The following is a 17,101-nucleotide window of genomic DNA, read 5'->3' as shown; positions in this document are numbered from 1 at the left end:
AAGGGAGAGAACAAAATAGAATTTCAAAGACTTTCAAAAGAAGAGCAGGATCGAGTATGGACTATAATCTAAACAAATGGTCCCTCTCATTAGAAGTATATAGAAATGAATTTCACTGAAGAAAAATACCAGTACATACACTTAAACAAAACTAATAAATTCCCATGATAAACGGCTTTAGAGGGATATAATAAAGTAGAAAAAAAAAGAGTTTCCATTGATAAAGACACATTATTAACACACTGGCAGTATTCAGGTTTGCTAAAAATGTTCCACATTGAAAATGCTACCTCTGCTTATCATCAGACATACCTACCTTGTCCAAAGGGCTTTTCCCCATCTTCAGAAAACAGATGAGCCTGAGGATAGCGTGGAAAGGCTACAGGACAGATCCACAGGAATGAGAAGACGGAAAAGAGGACCTACAAGAGAGGAGTAAAAGCGATGAGCTTGTTAAATGTAAGAAAAGAGAAGAGATATAAAAACAGCTTTAAAAAGTGGCATTTCAAATATTTCAGAAGAGATTTGCCATTGATCCAAAATATCAAGTCACAAATAATGACAAACGAAAACAATGAGTATTTACTTTTAAACCATTATGTCCTGCTTTTTGAAGGTAAATAAAGCCTCTTAATTTTCCAAGAGTTTTTTTTTTTTTTTTTTTTTTTTTTTTTTTTGCATACAATTTGTTTTAACTTTCCCCTCAGACATACTTTTCTATAACTCAGGGATTTTAAGTATGGCTTGATTGAAGGATGGGACCACTTACTGGGGCATCAATTTACAAAGGTTAAGAACAGAATGGTAAATCTGGGGAGATTGAGGAAATGTTACTTAACAGGTTTCCTCTAAACCTAAATATTGTATATGATTAAGACATACATCGATAAACAGAATTACTATATAATTTATCATCTGACCTAGGTATTCTTTTGAAAGTTATAGGGGTGATACAGTTTGTCTCTATCCCCACCCAAATCTCATCTTGAATTGCAGTTCCCATAATCCCCATGTGTCATGGGAAGGACCCAGTGGGAGGTAATTGAATCATAATGGCAATTACCCCTATGCTGTTCTTGTGATAGTGAGTTCTCACAAGATCTGATGGTTTTATAAGAGGCTTTTTTCTCCCTTTGGTCAGCACTTCTTTCTCCTGCCACCATATGAAGAAGGACATGTTTGCTTCCCCTTCTGCCATGATTGCAAGTTTCCTGAGGCCTCTCCAGCCATGCTGAACTGTGAGTCAATTAAACTTCTTTCCTTTATAAATTACCCAGTCTTGGTATGTCTTTATTAGCAGAATGAGAATGGACTAATACAAGGTATATTATTAATAATTGTATTAAGACAAGGCGCAGACCACATAAGCATATAGTCACCTTATTGATAAGCCTCTCAGAGAAGAAGGGGGAGTAAGACTCCCAAAAAAGCATTCTAAGAGTAACAGTAGTTAGGACAGGTATTTTTTAGATGATTATTGTGCAAGTCTGGGGTGGGAGCTACATTGCTGGGGAAGAAAGGTACTTGTTCTTGAAGCCAGTCTATGTATGCCTTCCGTTCCCCCAGCACAGCCTTCCTGTCAAAATGTGTTGACCACATATTTCAAGAGTATTGACTTTGAGGGGCACCAAAAATTATTAGTCTGAATTTACAATATAAAAAATAAATAATGAATATTAAAAAGAAATTCTAGAAAGGCAAGATATTGTTTTCTTTAAATTTCCCATGTGCATAACTAAGCTTTTTTTCTTCTCACAAATATTTCTTCTTGAAACCCTTCTTCAACTGTGTGCTCACTGAGATTTTATCAGAAGTGTGACACCCCCATTTCATTATGCTTTTAAATCCTGAAGCTACTGAAGAAAGCCCCTTACATGTTCACAGCTATACCAAGCAAGGCGGAGCCAGGAGGCTCTGGATATGGTCCACGTTACCTTAACCAAAGAAAACATTTGACACTCACCTGATTCAAACACAGTGAACTGAGGTCGATGTGGGAGTTAGTGGTGGGATGTACTGAATCATCCAGTTTGATTACATTTAGCTGCTGATGCTAGGTAATTTCCAAACCACAACTGGAGTTGTTCTTTCTAGATTTAGCCAGAGACAAAGAGACTGTGTGTGTGGAAACATGTAATTCGCCCCCATAGATAACAAAGGACTCAAAGGTCAATTTGACAGCAAAATAAATCTCTGAGGAGAAGGTGTAAACTCCACTTGGCTCTAAAGCAAGGAAGCGATCCCCTTGTGGTGAGGAGCTCAAGATGTGATGAGACTTGCTTTTCTCATCTGTCCCCTGTGAAGAGGGAAGCAAATGAGTAATAATGGGAGCGTGCCTGATGATTACGGTGGCAATCACCTGAGCGGTAAGGAAACAGACGTGCTTCCAGCCAGAAGAAGGCACATGGCAGGGAGACCTCCGGTGCCAGAAGCCTTCAATTTCACTCACTAATAGCTCTGTAGAAAATCCAAATCAGGAATGGTAGAGGTCGGGTTGCTGGCTTGTGCCCTCCCTTGGTGACAGCTCCGGGCAATTTTACCATCCAGCTGTTCTGTTTTTCAAAACTAAAGTAATTGGAATTGAACTACAGAGCTTTGCTAAAACCCTAGCAATTAACAGTGCGATTTCCCAAATTGCACTGTAATGGGAAAGTGTCCGTCAATCAACCCAGTGAAATAACACATTTTCTCACCAGATGTGAGATTTAATATCTTCATAACTCTCTGGATTTACCACTTATGAATTGTCAGCCTCGCCTCGAGCATTGAGAATTAATGGACTACATCCCTGCTATGTAGGTATAGTTTACAGTTGTAAAATATCCCCACCTTCATTTCAGATATATTTACCAAAATGTTTTTCTTTAAGATGTAATCAGAAAACATGCTAGATGGGAAATTTTCATTTCTACTTATTATGTTATATTATCATTGTCTAGATAAATACAATTCCCAGAGTCTCAGCCTAGCACACTCTTGTAACAGGAATAACCAGTTTATCATCAGCAGTGAACAATAAATTGCAGTGTGAAGATGCAGCAGCTTTAAGCTTTAAACTTTAGAATAACCTCTATGGTTTTCTGGATAAAGACTGAAAATATTCTAAGTTTCTAAATGTGTCATACATGTACAGTTTCTGCTGACCATCTTGGACTGAAATAATAATTAAAATAACCCCATATATGTTCATTTTGTCACTATGATTATCAGGTAGGTCAGTTCTCATTTAAACTTTCACTCCAATCAAACATCTGAGACACGGCGAGTATGAAGTTGCCTCCTGAAAGCAATCTGGGAGTATTCCTGTGATGCCAGAACTTCAAACCTCCCAAGTTTGGAAACTCATTCTTGCTTCTACCCACAGAGGGGGACTATTGTTAACAGTGAAAGTCACACTCTACAGGTCTCAAATGGACTTAACTCATTTAACAAATTATTCTTTGCTGTGTTTTGGGGCCTGTGTAGTAATATAAGCAGAGTTTCAAGGAGAAAAAGAGAAGGAGCCAGGAGAAGCTTCAGATTTGGGCATGGACAGTTGTAGTGGCATTTAGGGAAGGTTCCCTAGAGGAGACCATGTCTGAGACTGACTTTATATCACAAGGGAAATATGTTGTCAGATATTGAGGTTGTCCAAATTATTAGAGTTATGTTAGAATAAAAACTCAGAGAATGTCCACATTATAAGGATATTTAGAGACCATCTATTTCATTTCTTAATTTAATAGATTCATAAAATATTCAACAAAAACTGTCAGTCATACTACTACATCAGCTGATTCAACTCACTTGGCATACATGTTATCCTAAGTAGTCTGTCATTCATTCTCAACTAATATCATTTCATTCTCCTTTCCCATATTAGTTGGCTTTAGAATATGACAGTTTTTTAGGGAGAGGGGCAAAAGAGAATATTAGAGGACATGAAGAGATCACCTTGTCTAAATAATAAAGAAATTTGATATATCTCTGTATGATTTATTATATCAGAGATTAAACTCACAAAGCAATAATTACATATTAAGAAAAATTCATAGCCCATAAAGCCAGACTGATGAAATACAACTGAGATTGGTAAAAATCAATTTAAATGATTATATGAATCCCCAACAATACAGAAATAAATTATATTTAATAAACAGTGTTGGGCCAGTGTGATAGCAGTATGGAAAAAATTACCTTAGAGTCATTTCTCATACCCCAAATTGTACTGTATTCCAGCTGAGTGAGAGTAAAACGTTCTATTAAAAACTAGAGAATAAAGAACAGGTCTTCTCTAGCAGTGGAGAGGAGATAAATTCCTGATACTAAAGAAATGGAGTGATTAGGATCTGAACAGAGACAAGATGGATAAGTACAGATATGGAAAACTAAAGCATCCAAACTGTAACATGTAAAAAAAAAAAAAAGCAACATGAGACCATGCAATAAATATGTCATTAAAATATACTGTTATATACATACATATATATAGTACATATATACATATGGATGTATATACACACGCATGTATTTTTGCTTCCTGTTTTTGTGACTATTCTCTGTTAGGCCTAGAGGTCTTAGTTCCCAAGGGAAGAATGCTTCCATGAGGAGACCCAGCAATGATTCCACTGAACTGGAAGTTAAGACTGCTGCCTGGCCACTCTGTACTCTTCCTGCCTTTGAATTAACAGACAAAGAAGAGAGTTGACAAGGGGGATTGATCCTGACTATAAAAAGGAAATTGGACTATTAATCCACAATGGAGATAAGGAAGAGTATGTCTGGAATACAGGAGATCCTCTAGGGCCTTTCTTAGTATTACTATGCCTTATAATTAAAGCCAATGGAAAAACACAGCAATCTCATTCAAGCAGGACTAGTAATGGCTCAGACCCTTTAGGAATGAAGATTTGGGTTTACCACACGAGGGTACTTTCTGAAGGCAAAGGGAATACAGAATAGTTTGCAAAACGGTCGTTATAAATACCAGTGACCAGTAACAGAAGCCAGGAATGTAATTGTCATGAGTATTTCCTCCTTATTTTGCCATGAATACATTTGTATGTCAGATATATAAGAGATATACAAGACAGGAAAGAAAGTAAAAATGCTTTCTTTCCTCTCTTGTTCCCTCATCAACTAAAATATGATTTATTGAATTTATATTATAGTATTTTAGTACTGTTAATTTTCTATAATAGTCTTTAAGTCATAGGATATCAAACAAAGAGTAAACACCATTCAAGTACTTTACTTTCTCATCTAGGAATCGAATTTTCAGTTGTACTCAGGATAGTTGTGTCATGTTAGACAGAATATAGCCTTGCTGTCATATTTCAAAGATTAGGTATGGTTTAAGAAGATCTGTATGGGTACCTAGTTGATGAAAGGTGGACTTGTGATAACTAATTTTATGTGTGAATTTAACAAATCTCTCAGCTTAAACAATTTCTGGGTGTGTCTGTGAGGGTGCTTCAGGATGAGATTAGCATTTGAATTGGTGGACTCAGTAAAGTGGATTGCCCTCCCTAAAGTAGGTGGCATCATCCAATCCACTGAGAGCCTTAACAGCACAAAACGTAGAGGAAGGAGGAAGTCACCCCTTTTTGCTTCCTGCCTGGTTGAAATGTAACATCTCATCATCAACCCTGGGACTGGGAATTACACTATCACCTCCCCTGGTTCTCAGGCCTTTGGAATGGGACTAAATTGTACCACTGGCATTCCTGGGTGTCCAGGTTCCAGTGATTACTTCATGGAACTTCTCAGCCTCCATAATCACATGAACCAATGCCTCATAATAAATCTCCTTTTGTAATAACTTACTGATTCTGTTTCTCTGGAGAATCCTGACCAATACACACACTGACATAACCAATAAAAAATGATAAAGCTTACTGTGGGACTTGGGGGAAACGAAACAGAATACGTAGCTCAGAGGGTACCAACTGGAGGACTGCCCAAGAGCTGGATCAGCCAGCAGCAAGCACGCACACACACACACACACACACGGTATTCAAAAACACTTTATATGTCTTGCGAATGTTTAAAAGTTGTGAGATTTCATGTAGAACCTGGATTTCTAGAGTCTCCATAAAAATGGAAAGGCTAAACATTGAGCCATCATTTCCACAAAGCAACAGTCAGGCAGCACTTTGCAGAGGCTGCTGCCCCCTTTCTCTGGTGCCTGGCCCTCCAGGTTGTTGTTGCTTCCACTACCATCTGTCGTCAAACACCTAGTCAGTTACACTCACTTATTTTGCCAGGTTGGAAAACTAGGAAAAGCTCATTTATTCGGAATTTGAGTTTGGGATCTATGATTTCTCTATTACTGAAGTCATTAAAAAGTTGTTTGTTCTTTCTAAAAGGCAATCTGGAAATATTTAACAAGAGTTGAAAAGCTATTAATATTATTTTATATAATAATTTCACTTTAGGGATTTTATTTCAAAGAGAACCAACGTGTGCCCATTCCCCCCTTAAAAAAATTTAGAGAAAAAAGCAGGAAAAATGTAAATACCCAACAGCATAGAAATACCCAGGTAAACTAAGACACAACAACAGAAGAAACTTCTACGTAGCTATAACAAATGAAAGTAGGTTAGGTGCCTAGTTTGATGAGAATGTACAAAAACAGTTAATGAGAAAAGTTACAACAAGTAAGAAAAACTCCTTAAAGGTCTAGGGATATACAGACAGAGATACGAAGTGAATGTGAAGTGATATTGACTGAGTTCAATATGTATGAAATATGTTTCACATAAAGGTGTTTAAATCATAATAAAAATGTCTAAAAGGAGGATATACCTGTGTGCAGCTCCTTATGTTCGTTTGGGGGATTGACCCACATAATTTAAAAAGGTAGTTTTGGCTACTTGTTTCTTGAAGACACCCCTTTTAAAGTCCACATAATCCTTTTTGTTTGTTTCTTTTCATTATTTCCACAGCCTGAGAATCAAAAACTTCTTCCCTTCATCAAATCAAAATCTCTTGAGTTTGTTGAAAATGTGTCTTCTCAATTTCTTTAAAATTGGAAAAGATGCAATAACCAACCTACATTCATGTGAAGATATTGCTTATCTTAGAAGCCAGTAACCAAATTCCAATATTCGATGTCTTTACAAGTCAGGGAAGCAGGGGTATATAATGGTTCAAGGCACAGGCTTTGGAACAAGACACGCCTGGGTTTAAATCCTGCCTCCAAATCCAAGCCACTTAGCCTTTCTGATTCTCAGCTATCCTGTGTGTTAACAAAGGGGATAATGTTTTTTGTTTCATTAGGAATGTTAGGAATGTAAAGGATCTAATAATTCTGAATTGCTTGGTGTAGCATGTAACCCATAACAAGTTATTATGGCAGTAGTGGTTATTTTTATCAAATCATTCAAGCTGTAGCCTTGCTTTCCTATGAATATTCTGATAAGTCTTAGTTTTCTTACTGTAATAATTCTTTTGTCTTCTTAGGGCCTTCTCTAGATTTTTCTTTTTTCCTCCTGCTTTCTTTCAAAGGGTGACTTTCATGATAGGGTGGCAAGCATTCTGTAATATTAGCATCCAACACTGTTAGCATTCTGAAAAGTGAGGCAAAGATTCCATAATAATAACTGTTATGATGAAGGTATGAAAGACCTTAACTTTCAGGAATCTGTTTTACAGAAATGATAAATATTCTAAAGTCTGACTCTGAAGTAGGCTAAAAGAAAATCTAGACCCTGGAAACCATGGTATAACCAGAATTTTTAAATAGATCTTTATCATCACATTAACAAATCAAGTAGGCTATAATTTTGTCCACATACATTCTTTACATACATACTTTACTTTTCTAAGTATTCCAAATACTTAGAAAAGTATTTGGAAAGAAAAGTAACTAGAAAATATAATGTGATATAAAAATATAAGTGCAAAATTATCAATTAAATTTATTTATTTACTTACCATTTATCAAATTCCTGTTTTTAGTGAACTCACAGTATCCTAACATTTTTTCTTTAATGTTTTAATAAGTAACATACATTACTTTTGCATGTGAACTTAAAAATCATTTGATAGATCAATTTTTTCTGTTTTAAGAAAAATTAAATGATTATAAAGACTCCAATTGACATTAACTTCCAGTGACTAGAAGAGAGTTGTGACATCTCATATCACTAACAAGGGTAAGAAGACCCAAGGCCCTTTGGAGGTAAACTTGCTTCTTACATCGAAATGGAAGTATTGGAAGTATCATAGAGATTTTCCCTAAAATTGAAAGGCATGTCCACTTAAATTTTAAAATAATGATAAAAACAACAATGGAGACATTCTGGTTCTTTTCAGCTAATCTTCAGTTTTGTTTAGAGATTTTAAGAGAAAATTTTTAGAAGATTAATGTAAGTTTTGTTAGATTTGTGACTGGGAGTAGGGGTGAGTGTTTCCTCCCAAAACAGTGTACTCACCGACAGAGACTTACAGGAGGTAAGATACACTCATTACTACTAAGAGTCAGAAACATGATTGAACACTTAAAAAATACGTGAAACCAGGTATATTTGGTACACAAACTAACAACATATTTGTTCTGTGACTGAGTAAAAAATAAAAAGTGACAAAATTTATTTTTGGCAATTGAAAAAAAAAGAGGGAGAATGAGTGCCATCTTGTGGAGAGACCTACACCTACACCAAGTCCAAGTTCTCTGCCCTAAGCTTTGATTTCTTTTTTTCCATACAAAGCCCATCAAAGTACAAAGATTTTTCCAGACAGACTTTCCTTTGTCTCTACCTACCCTTCTCTTTTCTTCATATAAAGGAAATGCTTTATTTTGTCCAATGGATAGTGCATTGGGAGCTGGGTCAAGGCAAAGGAATACCCCAGGAAAAATCAATACTGTGTCTGACCATTTTAAGGAAGAATTATTCAGAGGGATGTAAAGACATTTTACAATCTAGTATACAATTACCAAAGGAGCAATATTCATTTGAAAAAGGACTGTTCATAAAGGTGAGCAAATAACTTATACACGTGACAATCTGGGTCCCTCAAGAATCTCATCTGTCCTATCACCAGAGAAATTGAGGCAGATTTAGCATTTCCATTTCATAATCATGGGTTCATCAAATAGATGTATTCAAAGCCCCATTCATTTAGCTTGCATTGGCCATATTTAACCTGATGGCTCCATTAGAAAGGAGTTTACTTTGAGTATAAAAGATCATCTGCTAAATCACATAGAAATAATAACTATTTGATTATACTGGTGATAATACTAATGATAATAATAGCAACTATGGTTTATTGAGTACATCATGACAGGTGATTGAGAGATTATAAGGACCTTCTTAACAACCTTGCAAGATAAATATTACATTATTTTACAATTAAGGAAGTTGAATCTCAGAGAAGTTAGGCAAATTGCTCAAGATCAGAAAGCTAGAAGGAGCAAAGTTGGTTGCAATTTAAATTAAAGGTCAAGACTTTCCTTGACACCAAGTTTACTTTCAGGTCTGAAATTTTTGAGACTTCAGAAGTAACTTCAGTCACAAACATACCATTTTGAAAAATGAAAGCCTTCCAAAATATGGCCTTAAATCCCATTTTAATTATTCTGGCTATGTGCCACTTTCCCAACATCCCAGCCAGGACTAGGATTATGAAAATCACTGTATGCTCCACTGAAAAACAGTTTCATTAGCATAGAATTCAATCTCGTTGTTCTTTGGCAGGAGACAAAAATTACCCTCAATTGTAAAAGCTTGTTAACTAGAGAATGCTTTTCAGTTAACTATATCTTTTCAGCATTCAATAAATGGTAGTTAACTATGAACCATAAAATGATTCAATATTAACCCCTACCTCAAAGCAGAATTTTCCATGTTTCAAATTCTGTATCTGATCATGAAACTATTTTTCATAAGAACAGAAATACCTATATATTAAAATATATATATAATTAATTTTCAGTAACAAATTGAAAATGTATAATTCTAGTTCTTTCACCTTTGCTGAAAATATATGTGAAGCCTTGTTTTTGTGGTTGTCATTGTGTCTTTTTTTACATGTGCAATCATCTACCTTAGCAATTTTTAATAATAGAGCACAGTTAGGTAATTAGCATAGGAAATTATTAAAATTACAAATATTATTTATAGCAACAGCATATTTTCTGTTGTTTCTTTACACCAAAGCAAGATAGAAGGATCTCCTTTGAAAAAAAAATCTGTAGATACCAGGAAAACGTTAAATTTTGTCTCAAGGTATAGATACCAATACAGACAAATTAGATAATACATTTTTTAAAATTCACACTCTTTTTATAATTTTGACCATTTAAACAATTTATTCAGGAATTTCCTGGAGCTTCTTTTTCTTATCTGATTGGCATAGTGATCTTTAACATTTTAGAGTACTGGTTTTCAACTGGTGAGTTACAGACCACTGTAGATATGTGGAATGATTTGTAAGGAATCTAGAATTCCAGTGTGTGAATATATTTGATAGGTTGGATATATGGTAGGTTATACACTCTAATACATAAACCATACATAGGTAAATACAAATGTTTATAAAATGCATGTTGTTGTTTTAATACAGTGGAAATTCATTTTAAGGTGTATTAGCCTCATCATCATTATTCTGCATATTTTTAGTTTACTACAATTAAACATACAACTATCACAGATGGAGTCAGGTTGAGAAACACTCTACAGGGATGACAGATTTTCTTTTTCCTTGGTGGATATCATTTCAATGTCACCTAGAAAAAGCAAACACATCAGGCTGCCCAGGTATAACTTGATAAAAATAAAAGAGAACAGAAAGAAATGTCATGTGTCACCAACTAGAGTGGCACTGCCTCATTTTCTTTTCTATTTCTTCTTCTGAGATGACTCTAAGATCCAGCCAGCTCAAATATCACAATCTAGCTAGTCAAATGTGGTAGTAGTCATTATGGATTAAAATACTCAAGGACTAAGTAGTCCCAATATTTTTTCCATTACCTTCACACAATGCCCCAAATTAATATTTGGAAGCATTTTAAAATAAAAAAAGAAAAACACCCATATTATTCCCAACTTTTTTCTCCTTCACCCTTTTTGTGAAATCATGGACTTTCAGTTGTTTTCTCCCATTATTCAGGAAGTGATCAGTGAGAAAGTGCCAGAAGAACCAGAGCAGCAGCCACAGTTTGGTTCCGGCAGGAAGGCATAACTGAGCAGCCTGGGCATTTTCAACCGAGGTGCAGAGACCACTGTGCCTTCCTGCTACCATGTGAAACTTCAAAAAGAATCATTTCAACGTAAAAGTTCAGTTGGTGGCTCTGTAGTGAAATAAATTATTTCAGCTGCTACATTTTTGAAGTTACTCTATCAGAATTTTAAATTCTTTTCCATACATCCCCTAAGGGCATGTGAACTGAACCAAGCCTCCTTTCTGTTTTATGATTTCTAGGCTGACAGGAGTTCACAGCAAAAATAACTTCCGAACATCAATCAAGCTCTGTCCGTCTGCTCTTTCATTCGACATCCTTCCTTTTCATTGTGATAATTTACTCTTTTTACATTTAAAACATGACACCCAATACAAATCACTCATTAAGAAGTTCATACGCAATGCAAACCTTATCAAATGTAGAAAATAGAAACTGTGGAGGAAAAAAATGAAAGAGCGTAATATACATTCAGTGGAATTATCTCTTATTGTACTTAAAGGGAATAAATACAATTCCAGGATGCTTTTGTACTCTTATTTTAAATAAAGTAAATAAAATGTCTTTAACCAATGTGAAAGGGAGAGAGGAGCCATATTACCAAACAATGATCTGGCATAAAAATGGAAAATACTAGGCCGGGTGCAGATGCTCATGCCTGTAATCCCAGCACTTTGGGAGGCCAAGGCGGGTGGATCACCTGAGGTTGGGAATTTGACACCAGCCTGACCAACATGGAGAAACCCCATCTCTACTAAAAGTACAAAATTAGCCAGGCGTGATGGCACATGCCTGTAATCCCAGCTGCTCAGGAGGCTGAGGCAGGAGAATTGCTTGAACCCGGGAGGCGGAGGTTGCGGTGAGCTGAGATCGTGCCATTGCACTCCAGCCTGGGCAACGAGAGTGAAACTCCATCTCAAAAAAAAAAAAAAAAAAAAAAAAAGGAAAGAAAGAATGTCATAATCTTCTTAAGATTTTCCTAGGTATTTCATAAAATTCCTTAATCTGAAACTTTGGTAGAGAGCCAAAGTGAAGTGGTTACTTCTTGAAACAAAATATTTATCAAACTTCAGGTTGCAACCCATTACTGGGTTATAAAATCAAACTAATGGCATAAGTTAATAAAATGAAATAGAATAAGACAGATCAGAAAATATAGGAAGACATTGCACATAGCAAAGGTAAAATTTGGCGCTTTTTTCCAGTTAAGAATGTGTGTGTGCTAGCTAGCAATATAAAATGCAATACTTACTATGTAACAGATCAAAATGTTTGAAAACTGCACTAGTATATTTTACATCATCATAAAGGTACATAGCAAGCCAGGTTATAGTGACAAAACAATATCTACACCTTCTCTGTCTATACTCAGAAGATAATGATTTGCAAGGTGTTTGGAAATCCTTCTATAGAAATATCATTGTAAATCTTGCATAGTGTATATTACTGAATCCAAAGAAAATGTGCAAAACCCAGCCAGGCACTTTAAGAAACAGATTAGTTAGGAATCTTAACTCTTTACTCTTATTTTAGCTAATATATCTCTGGTTATTAAAATATAAATCAGTGTTGCCAACAGACTTAATTAAGATCACATTTGATATGAAAAGGAAAACACAGCATCTTTTCATGGCCACAAGCACACTTCCCATCTTTGTACATTCTCAACGATAGTTAGAGGGTTTCCATTCATCGAAAAGTCTTAACAATCTGCACTGGGAGCCAGTTAACAATCACCAGACCACCCATGTTTCTCAACATGCATGGAATCTAAATTATTCTAATTTTTAACAAAATATTTGGTTTAATAATGACAATGATGAAAAATAATATGATATGCAGCAAAATTAATAATGGCAACATTTGTTGGGTACAGCCACATTTATAATGCCTGTAACACTAGGCACTATAAATATATCCCATTTAATTTTCAAAACAACACTGTTTAGCAAACTCTATACCTTATATTATATGAAAAAAATGCTCAGAAAAATTTAATAATTAGTGGGAATGTTTCAGGATTTAAACTCAAAAGCCAATGTTCATCTCATTACCTCTTAGGAAAATGAGAACTAACTTAGAAGCTGTTCCCTCCTATAGATTAATATTCTAGGTTTCTTAGTATCTTAGGGGGAAAAGAAGAAAAGAAGGAATAAGGGAGGGAGGGAGGGAGAGGGAGGGAAGGAGAGGAAAGGAGAGAGAAAGCAAGAAAGATGTACGATTTTATGAAACTATGGTGAAATGTCAGAACCTGAGGGTATGTATTTTTTATAATCACTAATAAAACAATGAATATGTAATCTTTATTTGCCATAGCTCTATTTCAAATATGGATCTTAGTAAATGATAAGTAACTACAAATATTCACAAAACAATAAAATGTTCATTCGTAATTATCTTCCAGAAGAGAAAACAGAAGAAAAAAGTGAGGGGAGAAAATGGTTAAGGAGGAAGGGAAACTGCAGGTCAAAAAGCTTTCTCAACAGTGTTGAGAAGGACTGAGAACCCCACCAGCTATTTTCATCCCAGACCTCTAGCACTCACATGGCCTGAGCTATGATTAGTAGAGCTATTCCTCTACATTCAAGCTTTAATTCATGTGGATGAAGAGGTAAAAGGTAGCCTGGTATGAAGGAGATTGTGTTGGCTGAGAGGTGAAATCAATCTGGGTTCACAATCAGTTGTACTTTTTTCTGGCCGTGGGACTTCAGGAAAGTTAATTGAGTATGAATTACATGCAGAAATTTTTGAGGAAGTGCCTAGATAATTGTTTGGCATTTAAACACTCACCAACTGGTAGGTTTTATTAATTAAAAGAGAGTTAATAGATAATTTAAATCATTAAAAAGATTTACTAACTCAAAAGCTGTTCCTATATATTAATATTCTAGGTTTCTTAGTGCCTTAGGGAAAAAAGAAGGAAAGAAAGAAGGAATAAAGAAAGGGAGGGAGGGAGGGAGGATGGAAGAAAATGTATTAACTCCTAATATCTAATCTAAAGATTAGTTGATTGCAACCTACCACACAGCATTTTCCACGGTTTTCTTATCCCTACCTCACTGTCATTATATTTGCCAGTCTAAGTACCTCCTATATTATGGTTTTCCTAATATTTTTTCTTTAAAACAACATTAGTTTTACTTACATAATTGTTTTTATCATAAATAGGAAACCAAGCATAAAATGTGAAAGATATTTTTTAAAAGAAATATGTAACCATGAAAATAAAAAACAAATTGTTCATCCACATTAATGCTGTAAATCATAAAGAGCCATACTTGAGGAAATTCTATTTTACAGATTCAGGGAGAAAAGCCGTGAATGCAGTAGAAAAACATAGTTTATTTCAACAAATACTGGAACCACCGGATATACAGTCATACCTTGCTTTATTGCATTTTGCTTTATTGTGCTTCACAGATACTATATTTTTTACAAATTGAAGATTGAAGGTTCATGGCAACCCTGCGTCAAGCAAGTCTATGGGTGTTAGTTTTTCAACTGCATGTGCTCACATTGTGTCACATTTTGTTAATTCTCATAATATTTCAAACTTTTTCATTATTATTATATCTGTTACAGTGATCTGTGATCAGTGATCTTTAATGTTACCATTGTAATTGTTTTGGAGCAACACAAACTATGCCCATATAAGGTGGTGAATTTCATTAACAAATGTGGTATGTGTGTTCCAATCACTCTATTGACTTGTTGTTCCCCTTTTTCTTTTCCTTTCCTCAGGCCTCCATATCCCCTGAGACCCAGCAATATTGAAATTGGGCCAACTAATAATCCTACATTTAAGTGAATGTAGGATTAAACATTTAAGTGAAAGGAAGAGCCTCATGTCTCTCACCTTAAATCAAAAGCTAGAAATGATTAAGTTTAATGAGGAAGGCAAGTCAAAAGCAAAGACAGACTAAAAGCTAAGCCTCTTATGCCAAACGGCTAAGTTAAGAATGCAAAGGAAAAGTTTTTGAAGGAAACTTAAAGTGCTGCTCTGGTGAACATGCAAATGATAAGAAAATGAAACAACCTTATTGCTGATATGAAGAACATTTTAGTGATTTGGATATAAGATCAAACCACCCATAACATTCCTTCAAGCCAAAGCCCAATCCAGAGCAAGGCTCTAACTCCCTTCAATTCTATGAAGGCTGAGAAAGGTGAAAAAAATTGCAGGAGAAAAGGTGGAAGCCAGTAGAGGTTGGTTCATGAGGTTTAAAGAAAGAAGATGTTTCCATAACATAAAAGTGTCAGGTGAAGCAGCAAATGCTGACATAGAAGCTGCAGCAAGTTATCCAGAAGATATAGCTAAGATTTTGCTGAAGGTTGCTACACTAAACGAGATTTTTCAATGTAGATAAAACAGCCTTTTATCTACATCTTTTTGGAAAAAAGATGCCATTTAGGACTCTCATAGCTAGAGAAGACAAGTCAATGACTGGATTCAAAGCTTCAAACAACAGACTGAGTTTCTCAGGAGGGGCTAATAAAGCTGGTGACTTTTAAGTTGGAACCAGTGCTCATTTGCCATTCCACAAATCCTAGAGCCCTTAAGAATTATGCTAAATCTATGCCTATGTTCTAGAAATGAAACAACAAAGCCTTGTTGACAGCAATCTGTTTACAATTGGGTTTACTGAATATTTTAAGCCCACTATGGCAACATACTACTCAGACAAAAGATTTCTTTCAAAATATTACTCCTTATTAACAATTCACCTGGTCACCCATGAGCTCCAAAAATAAAATGTACAAGGATATTAATGTCATTTTCTTGCCTGCTAACACACCATCCATTCTGCAGTCGATGGATCGAGGAGAAATTTTTACTTTTAAGACTTATTATGCTGCCAGTGATAATGATCCTTCTGAGGAATCTGGGCAAAGTAACTTTAAGACCTTCTGGAAAGTATTCACATTCCAGATGCCATTAAGAACATTTGTGATTCATGAGAAAAGGTCAAAATATCAACATTAATAAGAATCTGGAAAAGGTTGATTACAACCCTCATCAACGACTTTGAGGGGTTCAAGACTTCAGTGGACGAAATGAAATAACTTTTATATGTACTGAGAAACCAAAAAATTAGCATGATTAGCTTTATTGTGATATTCACATTACTATGGTTGCCTGGACCTAAACTTGCAAAATAATTAATTTGAACCCCTACCTTATGCAAAACTTAACTCAAAATGGATTAAAGATTTAAATATAAGAGTAAAAACTATAAAGCTCTTGGAAGAAAATATAAATGTAAATCTCTGTGAACTTGGACTATGCAATGGTTTCTTAGACCTGACACCAAAAACACAAGACACCAAAGGAAAAACAAAAAAGATAAACTGAACATATCCAAAATGTAAACGTTCTGTGCATTGAGGGATACTATAAAGAAAGTGAAAAGACAACCTATAGAATGGGAGAAAATATTTGCAAGTCATATATCTGATAAGGGTCCAGTGTCCAAAATATATAAAGAATATTTACAACTTATGATTAAAAAGACAAAAAACCTAATTTTTAAAATGAGCACAGAATTTGAATAGACATTTCTCCAAATAAAGTATGCAACTGACCCATAGGTACATAAAAAGATACACAACATTATTAGTCATTCAGAAAATGTAAATCAAAAGTACAATAGATATCACCTCACATCCACTATAATGGATACAATTTTTTTAAGTGGACAATAAGTGTTGATGAAGTAGAGATTTGGGAACATTCATACATTGCTGATGGGACTGTAAATAATGTGGCCACTGCAGAAAGCAGTTTGTCAGCTCCTCAAGCAGTTAAGCAGAGTAATCACATGACCTAGCATTTTTACAACTAGGCATCTACCCAAGAAAATTAGAAACAAATGCTCACAAAAAAATTTGTACACAAACGTTCATGGCAGTGTTATTCATAATAGCCAAAAATT

The 17,101-nt window shown here is 35.1% G+C and overlaps 1 protein-coding gene across 2 annotated transcripts in view; it reads right to left on the bottom strand.

The window, feature by feature from the left end:
- LOC134809620 (putative EGF-like and EMI domain-containing protein 1) overlaps window positions 1-17,101 on the bottom strand; it is a 704,739-nt gene that overhangs the window by 437,541 nt on the left and 250,097 nt on the right. For both annotated transcript variants that reach the window (XM_063807317.1, XM_063807318.1), the window contains exon 4: window positions 317-422. The gene's annotated coding sequence lies outside the window, so the exon portion shown is untranslated. The remainder of the gene's footprint in view (window positions 1-316; window positions 423-17,101) is intronic.

Source organism: Pan troglodytes, chromosome 2, assembly GCF_028858775.2.
Source record: "Pan troglodytes isolate AG18354 chromosome 2, NHGRI_mPanTro3-v2.0_pri, whole genome shotgun sequence".
Classification (NCBI taxonomy): Eukaryota; Metazoa; Chordata; class Mammalia; order Primates; family Hominidae; genus Pan; species Pan troglodytes.
The sequence above is the reverse complement of the archived record's forward strand: the minus strand, read 5'-3'. Positions and strand labels throughout refer to the sequence as shown.